The sequence below is a fragment of the Parus major genome, chromosome 3, assembly GCF_001522545.3.
Source record: "Parus major isolate Abel chromosome 3, Parus_major1.1, whole genome shotgun sequence".
NCBI classification, from domain to species: Eukaryota; Metazoa; Chordata; class Aves; order Passeriformes; family Paridae; genus Parus; species Parus major.
In genome coordinates, this window is record NC_031770.1 from 88921631 (window position 1) to 88942194 (window position 20564).

Sequence of the window (20564 nt, forward strand, 5' to 3'; positions counted from 1 at the left end):
AGAGCAGATGTCACAGATGGTTTCCACATGTGCAGATTTATTTGGTAAACATATACATGTATATATAGTGTGTGTATATGTGTGTATGTATCTATGTATGTGTGTGTGTGTATGTATCATTTCAATTCTTCATTTTTTTAACTGAAAGATATCATGGTCCTACGAATAAAAATTAAAAAAATAAAAGCATAAAATAATAAAGTGACTTCAGTTGGAAGGGACTTTAAAGATCAGCTAGTTCCAACCTCCAGCCATGGGCAGGGACATCTCCTTCCACTAGACCATCCAGCCTGTCCTTGAACACTGTCAGGGATGGGGCATCCACAATTTCTCTATTTCTGCAACTTTTTGCAGTGCTTCACCAGCCTGACAGTATTTCTTCCCAACAATTCCAGTTCTCTTAATTTTTCTTCATAAGAGTGGTGCTCTTATCCTCTGATCATCTTGATGTCCCTCCTCTGGACTCACTCCAGCAGGTCTTTGTCCTTCCTGTGCTGGGTACCCCAGAGCTGATGCAGCACTGCAGGTGGGGTCTCACCGGAGCAGAGCAGAGGGACAGGATCCCCTCCCTGAACCTGCTGGTCAAGCTGCTTTTGGTGCAGCCTAGCACAGGGTTGGCTTTCTGGGCTGCAAGTTGACATTACCAGGCCAGCCTCTCATCCACCAGCACCCCCCAGGTCCTTCCCATCAGGGCTACTCTGGATCTGCTCGTCCTTCAGACTGGATTGATACCAGGGATTGCCCTAACCCAAGTGCAGCACCTTGCACTTGGTCTCATTAAACCTCATGAGATTGCCATGGGCCCACTTCTCAAGCTTGTCCATGGCCCTGTGCATGGTATCCTGTGTTTCTAGACTGGAAATCTAGTCTTGTAAGAACTGAACTACTTCTGTCCTTCTACTGCTTCAGAGCCAAAGCATCATTGTCAGTTTCAGGAGCAGCTCGTATGTCAAGGTTGATGGGCCTTTCAGAGGAGGAGCTGAGAATTGCTAGCTATGCATCTTTCAGAAGTAGAGAACCTCATTTCTGTGAAAACTCAATGTGCATTAAAATAAAATTTCAGCACATCTGACTGTCCTGGCAATGAACACTGTCAGGGTCTGTCACTATGGCTCACATGAATTGAATCAAACTTCTGTGAAAAGATACCCTAAGTTTTTCCTGTAGGTGGAACACATAGATGATAAATCAAAATACCTAATAATCCATAGTCAGCAGAGACCATAAACCCTTCTAAGAGCTATTGCCTTCTGGGATGCTATTAAAATGTTTAAAAGTTGAATTAACGCTAAAAAAAAAATTGTGGGTTATTTTCTTCTGTTGATAAGTAGGATTTTCTCATAGAGGACATCATTTAAGTATCTTGGAGAATTTAAGTCCATTTATACAATAGGAAAATCATTACTTTATGATTCCTGATTTTTTTTTTTTTTTTTTTTTTTATTTTCTACAGACATCTTCCCTCTCCCAGTATTTGCATGAAAGTGCTTTTTTGTATCAACAAATATTCTGGTGACATTTCAGTATATTGTATTATTCTGTGTTATGGTTTTCTTTGTTGGCACAAAATACAATCACTAGATGTTTTTCCAGAAGTCATATCTGGCCACTCAGCTACCTCTCCTGAAGGTATATTGGAAGGTTAAAGCTCCCTGGTTGTCCATCATAGGCTTAAAGAACTAAAGTGCTCTGTATTGATTTTCTGACACTTTTCCCCAATTTTATGCTTGTAAAAGTATGTAGTGTTTGTCCACTTAAGGAAAAGGTAGGTGAGAATGCTAAATCAGAAGATTTAGCCATTTCACTGCTGCATCATACGTCCTTAATGCTTCCAAAATATCTTTCTCATGTTGGAAGCTCATAACTCCAAAGAATGTTTAATTTGTTGTTTTCTGATTTTCCTTTTTTTAAAACATGAAAAAACACCATGGTATCTCTGGGACACATCAAAAGGATGCATTGGATATAATGCAAAAAAAAGCAATAATGCAGAGAAACTGTGTTTCAAATAAATAACACTACTGAACCATTGAAAAATATATTGCTACATGAGAGATGGAGGAAAAAAAGCTCTCTTCTAACTGGGACATGGTTCTTCAAGATATGCAAGATTCTTACTGATGTGGGAATGAATAGCTACCTTTAATGTAGGCAAGATGGCTCCTGAGGAAAAGAAATGGCTAAAGCAGTACAGGAATCTGGGTAGCAAATTAAGAGGAAGGAAAAGGTCATCCACTTTACTCCTTCACTTTAATACAATATGTATTGATGGAACTGTGCTTCTTGTCCTTCTCAAAATAAACTTACGGGAAAGTGCACTGTGGGTATTACACCCCTCTTGATACAAAGTGACAGATCTCCCAAAAGTGAAAGCTCATGATGAATGTGTCAGCAATGAGCACCAGCAAACCCTGACAGCTGGGACCAAAGGTCTGGATGAGAATTCAAGGGATCATAATAACTGTCTCACCCTGATACTATCTAACTCCTGCTCTGGAAATTGGCAAGCAAATGCTAGCACTTAACAGTATTTGTGTTATGAAAGTTTAAAGATTTTTTTATATACACATTAGTCCTTTTATGATGCTCGTTAGAAAAAAAAAAAAAACAACAAAACACCAAACTTAGAACTGAGGAGCAAGAATGTGGCTTTGTGTGTTGTGGTCACATAAATCTTGTACTGAATATCCAAAGCCGTCTGTGCTCAGGAGCAGGGTTACTTTGCCTTCTTGAGGAAGGGGCTGAACTGACATTCATAAAATCCCCTATACTTAATTTTTTTCTCTTGCACCAGGGTGTATGTTGCACTCAGGAATCCAGCAGCCAGCAGCTTTCTCCAGGGCAGTTCATTATTCCTCAGGATAACTCGGTGTTCAGGAGTCATTTACTGTTCAGTATTCACTGTAACTAGCTCACTGCTAAATTATGAATCATATTTTTGTACACGCTTGTATTTGTTGGAGGTGCCTGCCAACAGGTGTACATTCCACTGAGCTCATACAAAAACAGCTACTGGTGGTACCCACAAAATACCAACTGGCAAAAGCAAACAGGTATTAAAAGTTACTATCAGTGTTCCTTTAACTTGTAGATGCAGTAGATAATAAATAGGAAACTTACTTTTTGGTATATCAACTCAGGCAGTGTCTGTCATAACAAAGCAAATTTTATATGGCTCAAAATAGAAGTAGATTAACACAAGTTTTTGTCACAATGACATCATTGCCTAAAGGATGTCTTTGTGTTACATTCACACTGGCAAAAGCTTGAGAAACCTTGTGGTAATATTTTGATGGTAACTCATCAGTGAATCTTCTTGGTTTTTTCCCCTCCATCTGAAATGGACTTTTTTTCTTTAATCTCACTTTCATTTTCTGTTTTATTTCTTTTTCTTTTTGACTACATTTCTGCTTTTGTTAAATATCATGGCAGTCTTTAACCACATCTTCCTTCAACTTCAGTATCTTCTGCTGTGCTTGCAGTGGTCCTGTAAACAGGAGGTGCAAAACCCAGGTATTTCCTTAGATCCTGAGGAATAAAATTTCACCTTTACTGCACTCAGTGCAGTTCTGCCTCAGCTCTCTAAAGCTCACCTTTCTGTGCATATTCAGTGAATTATGTACTTTACCATCAAACTCACTTCTCAAGTTGTTTAAAATGATTGAAGCTCAGTCCTGCACCCAAGTCAAAGATTAAGTGTCTTGTGTTTATTCATGGTATCTAAGAATGGATTTCATTCAGAAGAGAAAATAGATACAGCTCATTAATGTAAGGCACAAACATTTATGAGCAGTTCAGCAATTTTCATTCAGTTCTAAAATGTATATATTCAGTGTTAGTATGCATGATCAAGTTGTCTGTGCAATATCTTTCTCATTTGAAAGCTTATTTAACACAAGATGAAATCCAAATCAATACATGTGAAGAAATGTTGGCTGAAGGACAGTAGCAGCTTAGGATTCCATGTTGCTAAAAGCTGAGTGTATTCTTTTGTAATCAAAAATAACTCAGAATTTGGAGAGGAAAAGAATATGCAAAAAACTATTCAGAAAAAGCAGAGCCTCTACCATTTGCAGAGTTCCAGCTAAAGGAACACTACAGATTTAATTCCTCTGTTCCTCATTGGAATAAATGTCTGTCCAGTCAAGAAAGTAAATTCCAGATCAAGGAATACTTGTCTTTGTAGAGAAAGCTATCATGCTCTTTTCCAACTGAATTTTCTTCAAATTAAGGGAGGATGTAAATCAATAGCCAGATATTTATTAGTCCTTTGAAATGAGAATTAATATTTTTATAGTATGAGTAAATGCATTAGCCTCAGCCCATCACTAATGAATTGGATGCCCTCAGAAGGCAAGAGTTGATCTTAATTTGAAACAGGTATTTCTTCCAGACTGACTGAAGACAAGGCTTGAAATTCCCCTCATTGTGACACTGAGCACTCAGGAAACTACTGAAAATTCTCTGGATTCACTCATCACAACACTCTAAGAGTGTGCATAATTGCTCAGGGAGCTGGCATGAAGGGGTTTAAGGGCTAAAAGGGGATTTAGTCAGATCCAGCACAGCCAGTAGTCTCTAGAGCTGGCCTTAGAGCCCTGGATGAGGTACCTGGATTTCCTAAACTAGTAAAGAGCTGCTGAGAGGGAAAGACTTAGGGAAGGATCAGCCTTGGATTCTGCACTGAAGAATCCAATTCCCTCCCTCAGTGCTAGGGAGGGGAGCAGAGCAACCATCCCATTAGTCACATCTGAATTTAGGCTTGTGAAATTTTCTCCTGGTACACACCAGTATGACTGTAATTTCCCTTTCCTATAAAGTGGGCTATGTTTGAAAACACTCATCCAGAACACCAAATATGAGAATATTTGATTTCTGCTTGAAACTGAAGGGTTTGGTTTGGCTGAAAGGGGCAGGAGGGAGGGAAATGTGGGGCAGCTGTGGGGCACCTGCACAGAGGTTGTGTGGGAAAGTGGAAATGCTACTGTTGCCCCCAGAGAAGTTCACAGGTGTGTGAATGCCCATTGCCTACAGAAACAGGATGTGAAGTGAACCGACTGCAGGTAAAATGTCTTTAAAAGTCAGACCACCCTGTGGTGGTGTTGTGCTCCCTCCCTGGTGGAAAAGTTTACAGAGCAGCATGAGTTAAAGAAAGCACTCCTGGGTAATCTTTACGTTGGTGTTTTGGCTGGGAGCTTGAGTGTCTCAAGCCAAGAGGGCTGAAACTCCTCCCTGATTCCTGGCTGTTTCCCCAGGTGCCTGGGTGTGACCTCCTGCAGATGGGCTGCTCTGCTTTGAGAGAGGTTGTAAGTGGCAGACCTGGCTTCAGTGGAAATGCTCAAACAAGGGTCATGGCAGGATTTCTGCAGGGTACATCCCAGACCAGGCATTCTGAATGAGAAATAAGCCATGTGCCAAGTTTCTCCAGTTTCCTGGTGTCAGAGGGCTCCTGGCACATTCTGTGCTGCATCTTGGAGCCCACTGAGTGGGCTTTGGGCTGAAACCGCTGCCGTCATGCCCCCCCCCACACAACCAGAATTTGAACTGACAGCACATGCAGTGGAGCAGGGGGAATTTCTGCCCCTCTCCTGGAGTAGAGTGGGAAGCTCTGAGAGCATGGTACCCTCAAGGGGCACCTGAGATAGTTGGAGGTAGCTGGGCCAGGAGCAGACCCTGTCACAGAAGAGTTGTTTTGTGCCAAAACCTTCTTGGTTTCACATGAATGGTGGAGATAAGGATTGAATGCAGGCACCAGACCAGCTTCACATCTGTTTTTTAGAGGAAGTTTCACTGCTGTCTAAATACTTCAAAGGAGAAGGTGTGGAGCACTGAGGCTGGGCTGCTCTTTGCATCTGGCAGTGGCACACTAAGGGGGATTTTAGTATCACAGCTTTTGACTGAAACATTCAATTAGTTGTTTTTTGGGTTGGGCCAGTTCCAGTCCTGGTCTTGGGCCCAAATGAATGCCCAAAATTACTACACACATAAAAGACAGAAAGCTCCATACAGAGGTTTATAATTGCCCTCCTATAAAATTCCTCATACAATTCCATCCTGAAGGAATATTAAATTGTTATGTTTCCTTTGTTTCACAGCTTTGTATATTTTTTCATTCCTGGAAAGTCAAACAAAGCTTTTGAAGTAAAAAGACACAAAAGAAAGAGAATAAGGAGGTAGGGGGAAGAAGCCCACAAGGCAAATAAACCCATTACAAACAAAAGAATAAAATGTGTATGTGTATACAAATGGGAGATATTTAAAAAGGCAGTCAGAAGGCTGAAAGCCTCATTCTCTGCTTTAGCCCAAACTTTTGGTAAAGAACATAGCACAAAAAAACTACCTGAGAAATTCCATACATAAACATATAATTACTTATTATTTAATTGTGTGACAGAATCTGCATGAAATGGAAACCAATTAGGTTTAATAGTTGGAAAGGGTAGCTATTTTCTTCATCCTCTTTTTTTTTGTCTCATTTTTTCTTTTGCCAAAGCAAGAGATGTAGGACAATGAAACACATTTTTGTGACCAAAAAAAGCAAAGACTGTTTTACTTCTGTTCAGTTTCTCACTCAAATGGTTAATTTCCTCATTCGTCTTCCAGATTTTCTCCAAACTGGGTAGGGACTCCTCACCGGACCTCAATTTTCTAAAACCTGAATTAAACTCAGTTTTTTCATACTCTAAAGGATTTTGTAGATCACTACTACATTTTCCCTCAAATACCTCTTTTTCTATTCTTAATCTACTTTTGTACAAGAGTCCTTCCATGTCATCATTACACTCTCTTTTTTTTCTGAGCTTTTCCTAGCTGGATGATCTCCTGAAAAGTGCGATGCCATGGCATGGTGCAGTGGGTTTTTTTCATTTTCTGTACTGTTTTTACTGGTTTTTGATGTGTTTTCCTCCTTTACTACTTAGTTTACTACTACTCCTTGGTAGTAATCCCAAATAATACTTGACTTTAAGCTGTGCCTGAGCTTGCTTTAAATTATTGTTTTCACAAATATAATCAAAGCAGCTCTGAGGCCTGTGAAATGTTACAAGAAATTCAGACCCACCTTTCTGTATCTGTATCTAGGAATTCTTTTTCCCCTACATCCATAGGCTTTCACTTACTGGAAAATGGTTTTCATCTTCAGGGTATTTAATTGCTTGTAACACTTTCTAGTGAAAACTGCTTATTGCCCTATCCATCCAGTCTCATAATCAGAGCTGATTATCCTGAATACATTTCTACCATCTGCCAACTTTGCAACAGTTATCCATATTTCAGATAACTTCTGAAAATATGGAGCATCAAAAAAAACCTGAGAACAGACTCTTGCCATCTATTTCTTTCTGCCTAGCTTTCTGTCTTTTAACCAATTACTAATCTCCTGGAAGTTTTTTAGTCTTAGTGCATGATAATTTCTTTTATCTTGGCAAGGGATCTTGCTGAGGAGCTTTGAAAATTCAGTCATACTCCATTCCAAAGATCATCCTTAGCTACATTCTTATTATTTATTTTTCTTGTTCTGGTTATCTTTTCCCCTCTAGTTAAAAGTTTATTTAGTTACTTAAACTGTTTTCTTAATTGGAGTATTTTTTATTTTCTTCTTCTTCTGCTATTTATTGATACTTATTTTTTCCTTTTGCTAATATCCTAACTTCCTGTTCAAAATTCTGCATCATGCCTGATAACATATTTAGCTATTTTATTTATTAATGGATCCTGTTCAATTGTTCTCAACCAAGTTAAAGGAGAAGGAGATCTGGAGAGAGTAGAGAGGAATTTTTCTCTTCTCCACTGGTACTGAATGTGCACTCTGCTTGTTATTTCTGTGGCTGTATTTTGATTCTTGTCCTATTAATTACCCAGGAAACTCCTTAGACACTTTTCATGGATTTTTGCCTAGATGTTGGCAGTCACATGGCTATTTCTTGTTTTGCTTGAAATTTCTGTTGGTTTTTGTTTGTTTTTTTTTCCTATTTCCTCCCCAAACCATACTTTGTTATATTTTTATACTTCCTGTTGAAAGCATAAAAATAGTAAACAAGATTTTCTCCATGGATTATTTTGAGACTTCTGTGTTACACAGTCCCTATATACTATAAAATGGTAATGATATCATCCAAGTCAAATGCATTATGAATGTCTCAGATAGCTTCCTGAAAGAATAAACCCTTCATATTTATTCTGTATTTCACTGTGCAGCACAAAACACCTTAAATTATATACTTAAGGCAGCATAATTTTGTCTCTAAATATAAGGAATATTCTCTGTGCCTTGAGAATATGCCTGAAAACATATTGATGTAGTAGAAAAGGGGAAATCTAGTAAGATAGAATAAATATGAAGTATTCTTCAATGACTGGAAAATTGAAGAAATCTCACTCAAAGCAGAAAAAGGCATATGTCTGTGTTCTAAACTTGAGAAAAAGTGTGAGGCATATGTACACATGTGTAAGATAAGAAAAAAGAAGATTCAAATAGACTTCAAATTCTCAAGAGACAAAAATTAAAACAGGTTAATAAAAAGTTTGTCTAAACCTAAATGTTTTATTAAAATTCTTACTATGGTTGACATTGTTAAGAATATGGGATACAAAAGAAGAAAGGTCAGTTAGTGAATATTTAGATAATATATTATATGAGACTATAGAGTTTACTTTGGGAGCAAGATGAAGCAATTTTTGATTCATTGTGTTCTTGGGAAATTCATGGAGGGCCAAAGAATCTTTGGTAACTGGTAAAAGGTGAAGAAATTACATTTTACATAGTAGAAAAAGTAGTTTAAAGAGAGGTTTATTAGCTGAGAAAATAGTGAATTGATAAAAATACAAGTAACTGCTTGTCAATTATATAAATATAGTAACATTATATATGATATGATATGATATGATATGATATCATAATTATATTATATTAATATAGTGATAAATATAATACTAAGTTAATATAGTTCCTTGATAGAATAAGTAGTACAGTGGACAAAGGGAAATAGCCTTTATGATAAAACTGTTCTTATGTAGGCTTTTATTTTGCCCCACCTTGGACTGTCATGAACAAATTAATAAGTATTTGAGATGGATAGAAAAGTCTACAGAGACTTTCAGTCAAAAAAAGTCTATCTGGTAGCAGGCCCTTAAGGTGAAATATTATTGAGGTGAAATCAGCTTCTTCTGGGGCTAGTGCCTGTCTAAATTTTCATGTGTGGCATGTACTTGTCACTCTAGAAAAACAAGATGTATTCAGAAGACAACTGGCAAGTTTAAAGAAAACATGATTGTAATTTGAAATGGCATTGCTAAATTGCAGGAATACTGTGAAATCAATACAATGAGTATTGGTATCAAATGACTTGGTGATTTCATGGTCACACTAACAAGAATTGCTTTCTAGCTTCTAGTTCTTGAGTCACTTCTGCCTGTTTCAGGAAAAAAACAGCCATTATGTTTTGTATTCCAGATTTGCACTTTGGCCATTTCTCTTCTGTGTGAAATACATCTGACCACATGTAGAGATTAACATTGCAGACATTTGTACCTGAACTAATAATCTGTAGTCAGGAGAGAGAAATAGAGTGTGATTTTTTCTTATTTTAGTGCAAATGTCCAAATTAAATCCTTTCTAAAAGAACCTATTCTCATTTATGGCGAACTAAGGATTACTATGTTGGGAGCAGCATCTACACTGGAGTTATATTAAAAATAGGCAAGATGCATCCTTCTCTCTGGCTGAATTTGTACTAGAAAGTAAAATACTGCCAGTGAGTGTTTTTGTGTCAGTGAATAGCTGGAAAACTCCCTGGAATGATGATTAATAATCATGCCAAATAATTAAAAAGCATAATCTCCCAAATAATTGCTGGCTTTAGTTCAGAAGTGAAAACAATCCAGAGACCTTCTCACTAAGACATGTGCATATAGGCACATATAAACACCACGTTTTAGACACCAAGACAGTTGATCAGATTAGACATTGCCAGCTCCATCCCAGCTGACCTTGTTGTTCGGGGAAGTTACTAACTTACCTGGTTGGGAATGTCAATAAACCATTAGCTAACTAGTTTTAATGTTGCCTTTCTATTTCAGAGCTCCCACTGGTTTCAACTATCTATGGACAATCACTGTAATCCTTATCATAAATGTTGTTGCTATTTACCTCTATCCCATATATGCATATATTTACAGGTAACACCTAAATCATCTTCCTATTGTATTTTATTTCTGAATAAGTGGAATCTTTGTTAATGTTATATCCAAGAAATCTCCTTATTCTAATTGGATTATTATTTTGAAGGTATGAAGGCTTCCAGATTTTGCTAGGACTCCTTAGTTTAGGATGAAGTTTAAGATGTAAGATACTCATCAACCTGACAAATTACCTTTTTTTTTTTCTGACTCTCATGTCACTTTAGTCAATTATCCTCAATTGTTGAAATTTCTTCAAGAGTTTCAGATGACTGTATCCAAAAAGTTCCCTTCCTTTCTTTTTGGGTGCTACAGCATGTCTATGTAGCAGTCTCTTTGTAGCCTAAAGAAGGAAGCCAAAGTGCTACCAGAATAGGTATGCACATAAACTGGGTATATTTTCTCCTTCTTCTACTAACTGCTTTTATTTTGTCCTTCTATCCCTGAAAGCGTGTGTATAGCTCCTATTATCCAAAAGAGGTCAGTCATAGTCTAGCCTTTTCATACACTGAGGAGAGTTGAGGAGAATACAGCGTCAGCCTCTGGCTCTAGTGCATTCTGATCTGCTCACTTTTAGTCCCAGCAGAACCATCAATCCTTAGGTGGGTTAGCAATGTGGTGGAGTAGTCTGTGATTCAGATGAGCCCTGGCAGCTTTTCTCTAAGTGGACTCCAGGCCCTTTGCAGTGGCACTTTCTGATACTTCACAAGTCAGCAGATCATTCTTGCAGCTTCCTCAGCACTGAGTTCCAGAAGCACTGCTCTTTGAAATGTAAAAGCACCACTTTAAAGAAGAAGAAGGGGCCTTAGGGCACATTTTTCAAATCAGTAGGGGAGATTCCTTGCAGGTCATCAAGATAGAAATCAGTTATTGGCCTTGGCTGCTGAGGCTAAGCAAGCAGCATTTCCTGACTGAGGAGCAGCCACACTCCCTCTCTCCTGCCAGAGTTGCTTCAGATTCCCTAGATAACCTACAGCCTTCACACTTCCAGATCTTCTTCTGCTTCAGGCAAATACATACTTATTATATTTCAGTCAGCCCACTTCGTTGTCAAGCTCTCCTGCTGTTCTTGAGAGGACCTACTAACAGGAAATTTTTTAATGGACTTTTTCATTTTGACTTCCTAACTTTCAGTGGATGTAAGACCCAGAATTTAAAAAGTCTGTATGAGTAGATCCTCATATTTATTGGCATCCCCATTTGAATACAACCTTTACAGAAGCAGTGGAAGAAATGCCAAGCAGATGCCTCCAATGAAGGCCCATTATGAAGAGGCTCTCCTCCACTGAATTCCCAACATTTTTGTCCTTGCGTATTATTATGATCTTAATTTTCCTTTTCTATAACTGACAGAAACACCTTTGCAGTACCTCTTTACCTTCCTTTTTCTCCATGGTTTTCTTTAAGTGGTTACAGAAATATAAATTCTCATTGAAGCTTAGAGTATGTTTCTACAAGATAGTGATTATATATATAACAGATATGTCATTTGGGGAAGCCAAATAGATGTTAGTAGCCAGGATAAACTGGCAGGACAGAGAAACATTGAATAATTTGGATTAGAAAGGACTTCTGAAAATAACATGTCTCTGCTCAAGGAAGGGCCAACTTGGAAATTAAAGCCAACCTTGAGGTTAGATCAAGTTGCTGATCATTTTTTTAGGGCCCTTTAGTTATGGACAATGTTCACATTTCGTGTGATGGCAGAAACTTATTTTCTACCCTTCTGCACCTAAAAAGCTTATTTTTATAGATATCCTGTAGATTCCTGTAATTTGATGAAGAGGCTACAATACTGGGTATGTTAAAGACATGATGTAGAATGGACCAGAAACCAAAGCTGAAAAGATGCCGAGGAGCAACAGACAAGGCCAGGAATAGAAAAACTGAGTTAATGTTACCAACTCACTTATCACCAGTTCACCAATCAAGGCAGAGGTAACATAGGCAACAGATGGGGAAAGCATCCTTTTTTTGACCTTTTGCATCATTGAAGAGTCCATTTCCATCAGAAATATAATTTTCTAGCTGTGGTGTTCTTGAGGGAAGGGTGAGAAGAGGAAAATAAGAAAAGGCTAGTCTGAACATAGGAATGGGCAAGTAATACATATACTGGAAAGGTTCCATATGCACCACACATTCCTGTAGAAAATGTGCTTCAAAACAGATTTGGGATATGTGATCTGCTACAAACATCTGTATTTTGTGGGCTTGTATAAACTCAGTTAATGGATTGTCATGTGTGATGCTCCTTGAAACAATTATGCTTTTGATTGCACTTAATTCTGTAACAGCTTCTGCTTTAGCTTTGCTGTTGCCAGATCAGGATATCAAATGAAAATGTAATGCATACCCAGATCTACTTATGAAACAAATAGCTGCTGTTGTCCAGAGCAATAGCTAGTATCCTAATAGTAAAACTATTTATTTTCTAGTGACATGGCAGCAAAAAGCTTTAGTTTTGTTATGGTATCTCTAAGTATTAATCAAAGTGAATCCTACCTAATTTGCAAGAATTTACATCTTAATGTGGTTACATCATAGAATATTCCAAATTAATCATGAAGGAACAAGACAATGTCATAAGCTTATCAAAATCAAAAGGTGGTCTCAGGACACAGTTACAGTAATTCAAGCCCTCAGAACTTGTAAATAACATTTCTCATCAGAATTAGTTATGAGTTGTTTTTCCATTTTCTTCTTTTTCCTTAATTGTTCAAATACACAGAAGGCAAAACAAACTAGAAAGTTACTTAGCATATGTTCCTTGGAGCACTTCAAATTGCCAGGAACCATCTAATCCTTAGCCAAATTATTTGCACAGTTTGTTGAGTTGGAAAAAAGTACATGTATCTAACACGAAATTAAGCAGCTCCTGTGTGCAGCTGGATTTGGGGGATTCTTACTTGAAATCTCCAAGCTAATAGAACTACCACATGTGCTGGCTACCAAAATGCATCTTGTTACTTGTTCTAGGTCATTGCCTGTGGAAACTTGCTTTCCTGCCTGATGTTAAAACACAGCACTTCTTTCTGTAAACACAGTAAGGAGAACTGGAAATTTCCTTACTAAGACACATTATTTTACCTTTGGCCTGTATTTTAACATGATGTGCTCTAAGTTGAAGTATATAGTATTTTTTAAACATGTAATTATATATATACTGCTTTGCAACTAAAACACTCCCTGAACTAATAGCAATATACAGCAATGTCTGTTTCTTCAATTTTTTTTTTTTTCTTTCCAAACTGCATCAGTATTTCATAAATGTCATCTGTATCTTTGAAGAAAACATGCTTTTAAAGAAAATTATTTAGATGATGAAATCAATAAGGATATAGGAAACTTGTCAATCACTACTAGAGTGAAAAAGACACACAGTACTTTTGGAAGCTGATTGCATGGAATTAGGCTGAGAAATAGACACGTCTTTCAAAATATGCTTCTTTTGAGGACCACAAAAATAACACAGTTTTCACTCTTGAATTCTTAACCAGGAGGATAACTGGACCTCTGCAGTATTCTACTGATGGTAGTCCAGGGAACACCTGATCTTTACTGTGCACCTTACATTTTCTTTTAATCAATTTGATTTAACATTCTAATATGTCAAAAATGGTAATCACTCCATGTTTACTTTTCATTCATATAAATAACAAATTTACAGGAAAGGAGCGATGCTGTGTTTATTTAGATCATCTGTCCATCGTGACTGTTATTTTGTGCTTCTCAATGACCAGTAGCAGACACTTAATATAAATTTAATGTAGATAGAGTATGCTACACCTGGTCACTTCCCTGGAGTGAGTTCCTCATTTATGACAATCAGCAGTTGTAAACATTTCCTGAAATGTGGGTCTCATCTGGGCTATCCTGCTATGTAGCCCCTGATGGATCTAGTCTCCATGAGAATTTCTTAATGCCTTTTGGAGCCTTTTGGACTTTTGACCTCCCCAACATCCTGTGATAATGAGTTCCACAGTTTAATTTGAATGAGATCTAATTATGTGTGAAAAATGACTTCCTATGTTTGTTTTAAACTTTCTGCCTAGTAAATAAATTGGGTACTCCCTGATTATTATACTAAGAAAAACAGTGACTAGTGCTTCCCTATTCAATTTCTCTACATATTTCATGGTTTTATAAAACCATATAAACCTCCATCATGTCTCTGCTATCTCTATCCAAACTGAGACTATGTCATCTTTTCTTGAATGAGAATGACTCCATACTTTTTTTCCAAGATGTGCAAGGATACATAATGATGGGAGAGTGAAGGTGATGATGCTCTCTATGACAACAACTCACAGTAAAATGATTGTAACTCCATTCTTTTTCCAAATTAGAAGGACTTTTGGCCAGCCAGCCCTTCTGACTGCTGGGCTGTTTAAAAGTGAGCATACTTTTCTCAATCTATCAGTAAGAAGAAAATTTTCATGACTAGTGCATGACTTCCAACCTTCAGTTTTAATTTACACTCTGGAATTACTCTTCCACCTTTACTTTCCTCTTTTATCCCCAAATAAGTATACTTATGAATGATGTTTTTTCTTATCCAATAATTAAAAAGTGACATTTACTTGCTAGATATTCTAGACAATGTCTGACCCTGTCACTACTAAAGGTACACTATGCTTCCACAACCTGTTTAGATATTAATAGTTAGTAATGCAAGTACTGAATCCATTGACAGAATTCACACCTACAGAAAATGAGATTTCTATGTCCAGCTGCTCTGTGTCACGCAGCAAAGACATGAAATTCACCTGGCTTGCAGCAGAGCAGCAGTGCTGACTGTCAGAGCTGTGTGCAGGAGTTGAAGGGACCAATGGAACCAGAACTTCTGTTAAAAGTGCTGTGTATTGAGATTCCAGATATGTTGTATTTCCTTGTATTTCCAAACTTTTGTTTGTAATCAAAATAATTATAACTTCAATAAACCCTGTTTTTGTCAAATGAATGCTTTTACCTTGTTTTGATTAAACATTAAATTTTATTATAGTACTCAGCAATCTTTTGCAATTTATGTTTTTCAGGTGTTATCAAGTTACTACAATACGAGTTATTATCTGTAAAAGAAAGCAAGCACAGAGGACAAGGGGGGATCACTGCGCGGTGCACTGACACTTTGTCAACATGAACCTCCTTGGGCTTTGGATCTTGTTATATTCTCAGGCCATGTTCCCTAGGTTTTGCCAATCTTTTGGTTCTTGGTCATATTCCAACAAGCTGGGGCCAAGCTTTAAGTATTCTGGAACCTGGACTTGGTTCAAACCTTAAAATAACTTATAGTTTGGGAAAATACTTTTACAAAACTTTCATTCAGTCAAAATTCAGTGGATTAATATAAGTTTTCTTTTCAGTTTTATATCCTTTATGAATGGACCTATGTAACTAGAATCTGAAGCTGATGAATACATATGGAAGAAGAACAAAAGAAAAAAGTTCTTAATTTAGTTAAAAGCTCTAGTTGGTTTTGCCCATTTCCAAGAAACAAAGCAAGAGATGAGTAATTTTCTACCACTCTACATTGTAAAATTAACAAGGTTCAGGGATCCATTGCAATAAAATAGTTTTCTGGCAAACAGATAATGTTCTATAGGATCACACTGTGATCTTAAACTGTTCTGGGGCCGTAGGGGCAAAGATATGAATTGTACGCTTACCTAGAAATAATGTAGCTCATATGCTAGAAAACATCTGAGACCCATTTTCAACATTTTCTCTCACACACAGCACTTGGAATGGTTCACTTCTTGCAGGTTAAAATGTTTCTCACTGATATAGAGGTCACACAGATCAGCAAAAGGCAATTTGACCCATGTCCTGCTTCTGAGGGAGGGTATGCAGTTGCAGAAGCCCACAATATTGTCACCTATGTGTTTGTTACTGAATGACATCACTGGGGGTTTTCAGCTCAGCCTGAAAACAGTTCCTAGAATAAAAATAAACCCCAGAGGTCTAAAATGTAGTCTGTGCAAAAGTCCATGGTGCTTGGGTATAAACAGGCACAACTGGTGGAGCTGGGGCCAGTACACACTAGAGGGTGCTGAGAGTGTAGAAAGGAGAGATCAGCTGGCTCAAAGGACACGTAAAAGATCATGAAGGCAGTGATACAGACACAGGTAAAATTAATTCTTGTCTGCCAGCTTAAGTTTGCAAGTTTAAGGCTCTTTGACTTTGCATAGTTTAATCCAGAAACAGACTTGAGACAATGGGAATTTCTCAAGAATCTTTTAAATGCAAAGTTTATATCTCATTTGGCTCTGTAAGCTGCCTGCAAAAAAACCCACATTTTCTTAAATGTAGATGGCATTTTTATTCATTAATGTTGTAAAATTTATGTTGATCAGTGACTTTTGCAAGATTGAGTGCAGCTTGTGACCCTAACAGCTGTTTCAGTTTAAGCTGAAAGAATGACAGGTCTGTTTCTTTGAAAATATCATAGAATCATAGATTATACTGAGTTGGAAGGGACCCATCAAGATCATGGATTCCAACTCCTGGCCCTGCACAGAATGCCCAAGAGTCACCTCATGTGCCTGAGAGCATTGTCCAAGCAGTTCTTGAGCTCTGTCAGGCTTGGTGCTGTGACCACTTCCCTGGAGAGCCCAACCACCGTCTGGGTGAGGAACCTTCTCCTGATATCCAACCTAAACCTCCCCTGGCACAACTTCAGGCCATTCCCTCAGGCCCTGTCACTGTCACCACAGAGAAGAGATCAGTGCCTGTCCCTCCTCCTCCCCTCACAAGAAGCTGTAACTGCAGTGAGGTCTCCCCTCAGTCTCCTCCAGGCTGAACAGACCAAGTGCCCTCAGCTGCTCCTCATACAGCTTCCCCTCAAGGCCTTCACCATCCTCATGGCCCTCCTTTGGACACTTTCTAATAACCTAATGTCTTAGATATTTGGATTTCAAAGCTTTGAGATTTTAATTAATAAATGCTTTCAATCATATTCTATGATAATTTTTTTAAGCCAATCTTTGGGATGCCAAATGAGAAAAATGACTGAAAACATAGCTGACATGAACTATTAAAACGTTTTGAAATAATCATTTCCTTACAAAATGGAGCTAAGCTTTGTGTAGCCTAAAATTCAGTAGCATTTATTATTGGGACAAATTATGGAAAACGTTTACAGAGGCAGATTGGGATACATACAGGCTTGAATATTGTTTGAAGCCTATTAGGCAAAAATATTTCATAATTTACTTTTTTTTTTCCCCAGAAGACTTTACTTGTTATTCACATATTCACAGATGACCTGTACATTAGATGACTTTGCCTCAACAGAGCCCAGAGCCCTCAGTAATTAACTGCAGATTCCTTGAGGGTGTAATTAAAATGTATTGTAATTGTTGAGGCATTACCTGACCTGCTGGTTTTTTATGAACACAGAGACTGCTTGGGTAAAATTTAATACTTGACCAGGTAAACCCAGCAATGAGAGAAATCACATCAGCTGAAATTCTCTTTCAGGTTCAGCATTATTATACTGAAAAGCAGAGATTCATTATTTCTCCACCATGTATCTCAGGAAGTCTCTATTAAATTAATATTACTTTGATGGGATTACCTATTTATGATAGTGTTAGTTAATCTTTACTCTGAAATTTGGTCTTTGTAGTTCAGAATTAGATTATCATAAATGCATTATTTATTTGAAAAGAACACTCTGCTTCCAAGACTGCACAATGGCTTTGGCACATCCCAAATGGCATTGGATGCCTGTGTGAGGACAAGTGAATTGAATCATTTGTATTAATGAAAAAGAATGAAAATGTTTTCCATTTTTTTTAGAAATATGTCTTATTTGAGAGGATCATATAAATCACGTTTACTTTTTGACTTCTGTGTTTTATTCCTATGACTTCTTCTATAATCTTAACCTAAGTTCCTGGAAAATAATTAGTTTCTATCTTTCAAACACTTATCAGAAGGAAGCCTCCAACTCACAGTGCATACACAGTAGTCAGAGCCTTACTGCCTTATCTGAAGTCAGCAGAGTATGGCTATTGCTGTTCCCTAATCAGAGCTGTTTGGGGGAAGAGCTGTGGGAACTGACAGGAAGCTCATCTGGAGTCCTCGGCAATCTGCCCCAGTGTTCCTACCTAGTCAATTCAGCTGATATATTTCATCCCCAGACATATTAAAGCAGTTGGAAAGACTCCAGTAGACTCCAATGGGTTTACATCACACAATTATATGACTGCTGGAGAACTGGAAATTGATAGGCTTTTACTTTAGCTGGAAATTCTTTTGGAATCAACGTAAAGTGATATGAGAGTATCTTAACAGATATTCATCTTAGTGACATATTCTTGATTTCCCCTAAGTACTGTCATTGCTGAATATTGAGGAGTGACTGGATTTGAGGTTTAATAAAATATTTCCTTCTCACTATCTGGGCAGGGATGGAAGCTTTGCAGTGAGTAACTGCAAGGGCACTCATGTAACTGCACACAAGTGCAGCTGTCTGCAGCCTTGGGCACAGGCAGTGAGGCACTCACTGAGCCCTTGAGGCACTGGAATGGTTATTTTCCCAAAATAGCTTCAGTATTCAATTTCCACTAAAGGAGTTTCCTTTCTATTGACAAATTGATTGTCTAACATAGACAATTGCAGATGTAATTTTCATTACTTTGTGAAAACATTTAAAAATTTACTATCTCAAACAAGTCTAAGTGTTCTCTATTCCCTGAATGTCATGTTATTATCCAGACTCCTTACCTCTCTGTAAAGAAAAGGCATGACTTAGTGACTTCTCTGTGGACAGCTGGGAGCAGCTCACAGCATTTAAATTATATGCTAGAAACAATTATCTACTCTTCATTTTCCTCAGAGTGTTCTGAGCTTTCACACTTAAACCTACTGAACTGCATTAGTGAACTATAAAACTACAAGCAAAAGCTTTAGGATTTTTCCATTTGTGATAAGTTTGGTTTTCTGGGCACTCTTATTGATTTATTTCCATTTACAAGGTACTGTAAGTTAGGCAGTATATAAAACACTCCTGATGCAATATTACAAGATAGAATTGTGGTTTTGGACTATTATTGGCTAGAAATTTTGAGATTCAGAAATAAATATACTGAAGTCAGAGTCAATCCAAAAAGCAATCCCATAGGCATGCCTGTTTCCTGGCCAAGCATTGTAGTCTTCCTATACTGATGCTTTGCACTCAGATTTGGGTTTCCCCAAAGGGCAATAACTTCTAATGAGACAGATTTTCATTTCTGTCTTTTATGGACTCTGTAGCCCCCTCAGGAATGCCAGGAAGATGTTTTGCTGGATAAAAGGTTAAGTCATGAACTTAACATAAGCATTGACTTTGTGAAATGGTTTGGTCTGAAGTGCTCTACCATATATACTGTATAACAGACAAAGAGTTAATAAAATTCATATCATCTGTGCTGACTATAAGGAATCAGTGTTGACATTCATTCAGGCATGTTTCTATATGGAAGTACTTCAGTTATTGCCTTTGTCTTCTATTAATTTCCTTTCCTTTTTGCCAAAAAGTGTGCTTTTTTTTTCAAAAGAATCATTAACTTTTTTCTAAAATGATTATTTTGTTTAGCTAAATTTTGAGGCCCTCTTAATAATCTGGAAGGAAATCTTGATAAGAAAATAACCAGATCTTGAAGTAGTCTTCTGAAGCCATTTTTACACTCCTTTAAAAAGACCAAGGAAATATTTCAAAGGAGTTCAAAGGGAGGGAGTAGAACATTTGGTGCAGATGTGACTTTATGGTATGTGACTGCAAATGAATGGCAATATAAAATGTACCTTTTTACTATCAAATATAAAAAAATTTGTTTCTTATTGTTTCTAAGGTTGTTTTTACTTCTTGTTTTATTTCATGGTATGTATTGATTGCATGTCAGCAGCTGGGTTGACTCTGGGTTCTGAATTAGGGTTTTTTATGTCACCATAAGTCTGTGTTGAGTGTTAAATATTCATTATAGTTCACTACAGCTCTGATTCAGTTGCAACTATTTTGATAGGCTATGCAGTATTTATACATTATAATAGCACATAGTTTTGTGAACAGTTTCAATGCTTTTGGACCTCCTATGTATTTGTCTTGGGTAAATATTTAATAAAAGCTGAGCTGGTGCTGCAGCTTTGAGGCATTAAAAAAGTCTCTCTTCTGTTGATCTGCCTATTTCCACAACTTCATGAGCTCTTTGTTAAATTTGCTTAAATTTTGGTTACTTTGAGATCAGAAGTTTGTAGGTAGGGTACGATCGATAGTATGATATATTTCTTATTTTATTTTTCATGTTTTTTACTGAGTATCTATACAAGAATAACACACCAGTACTGGACATTGTCTGCTGTTATATGTCCCTTATTCTCTCCTCAGCTTTTGGCAATCAATGTCT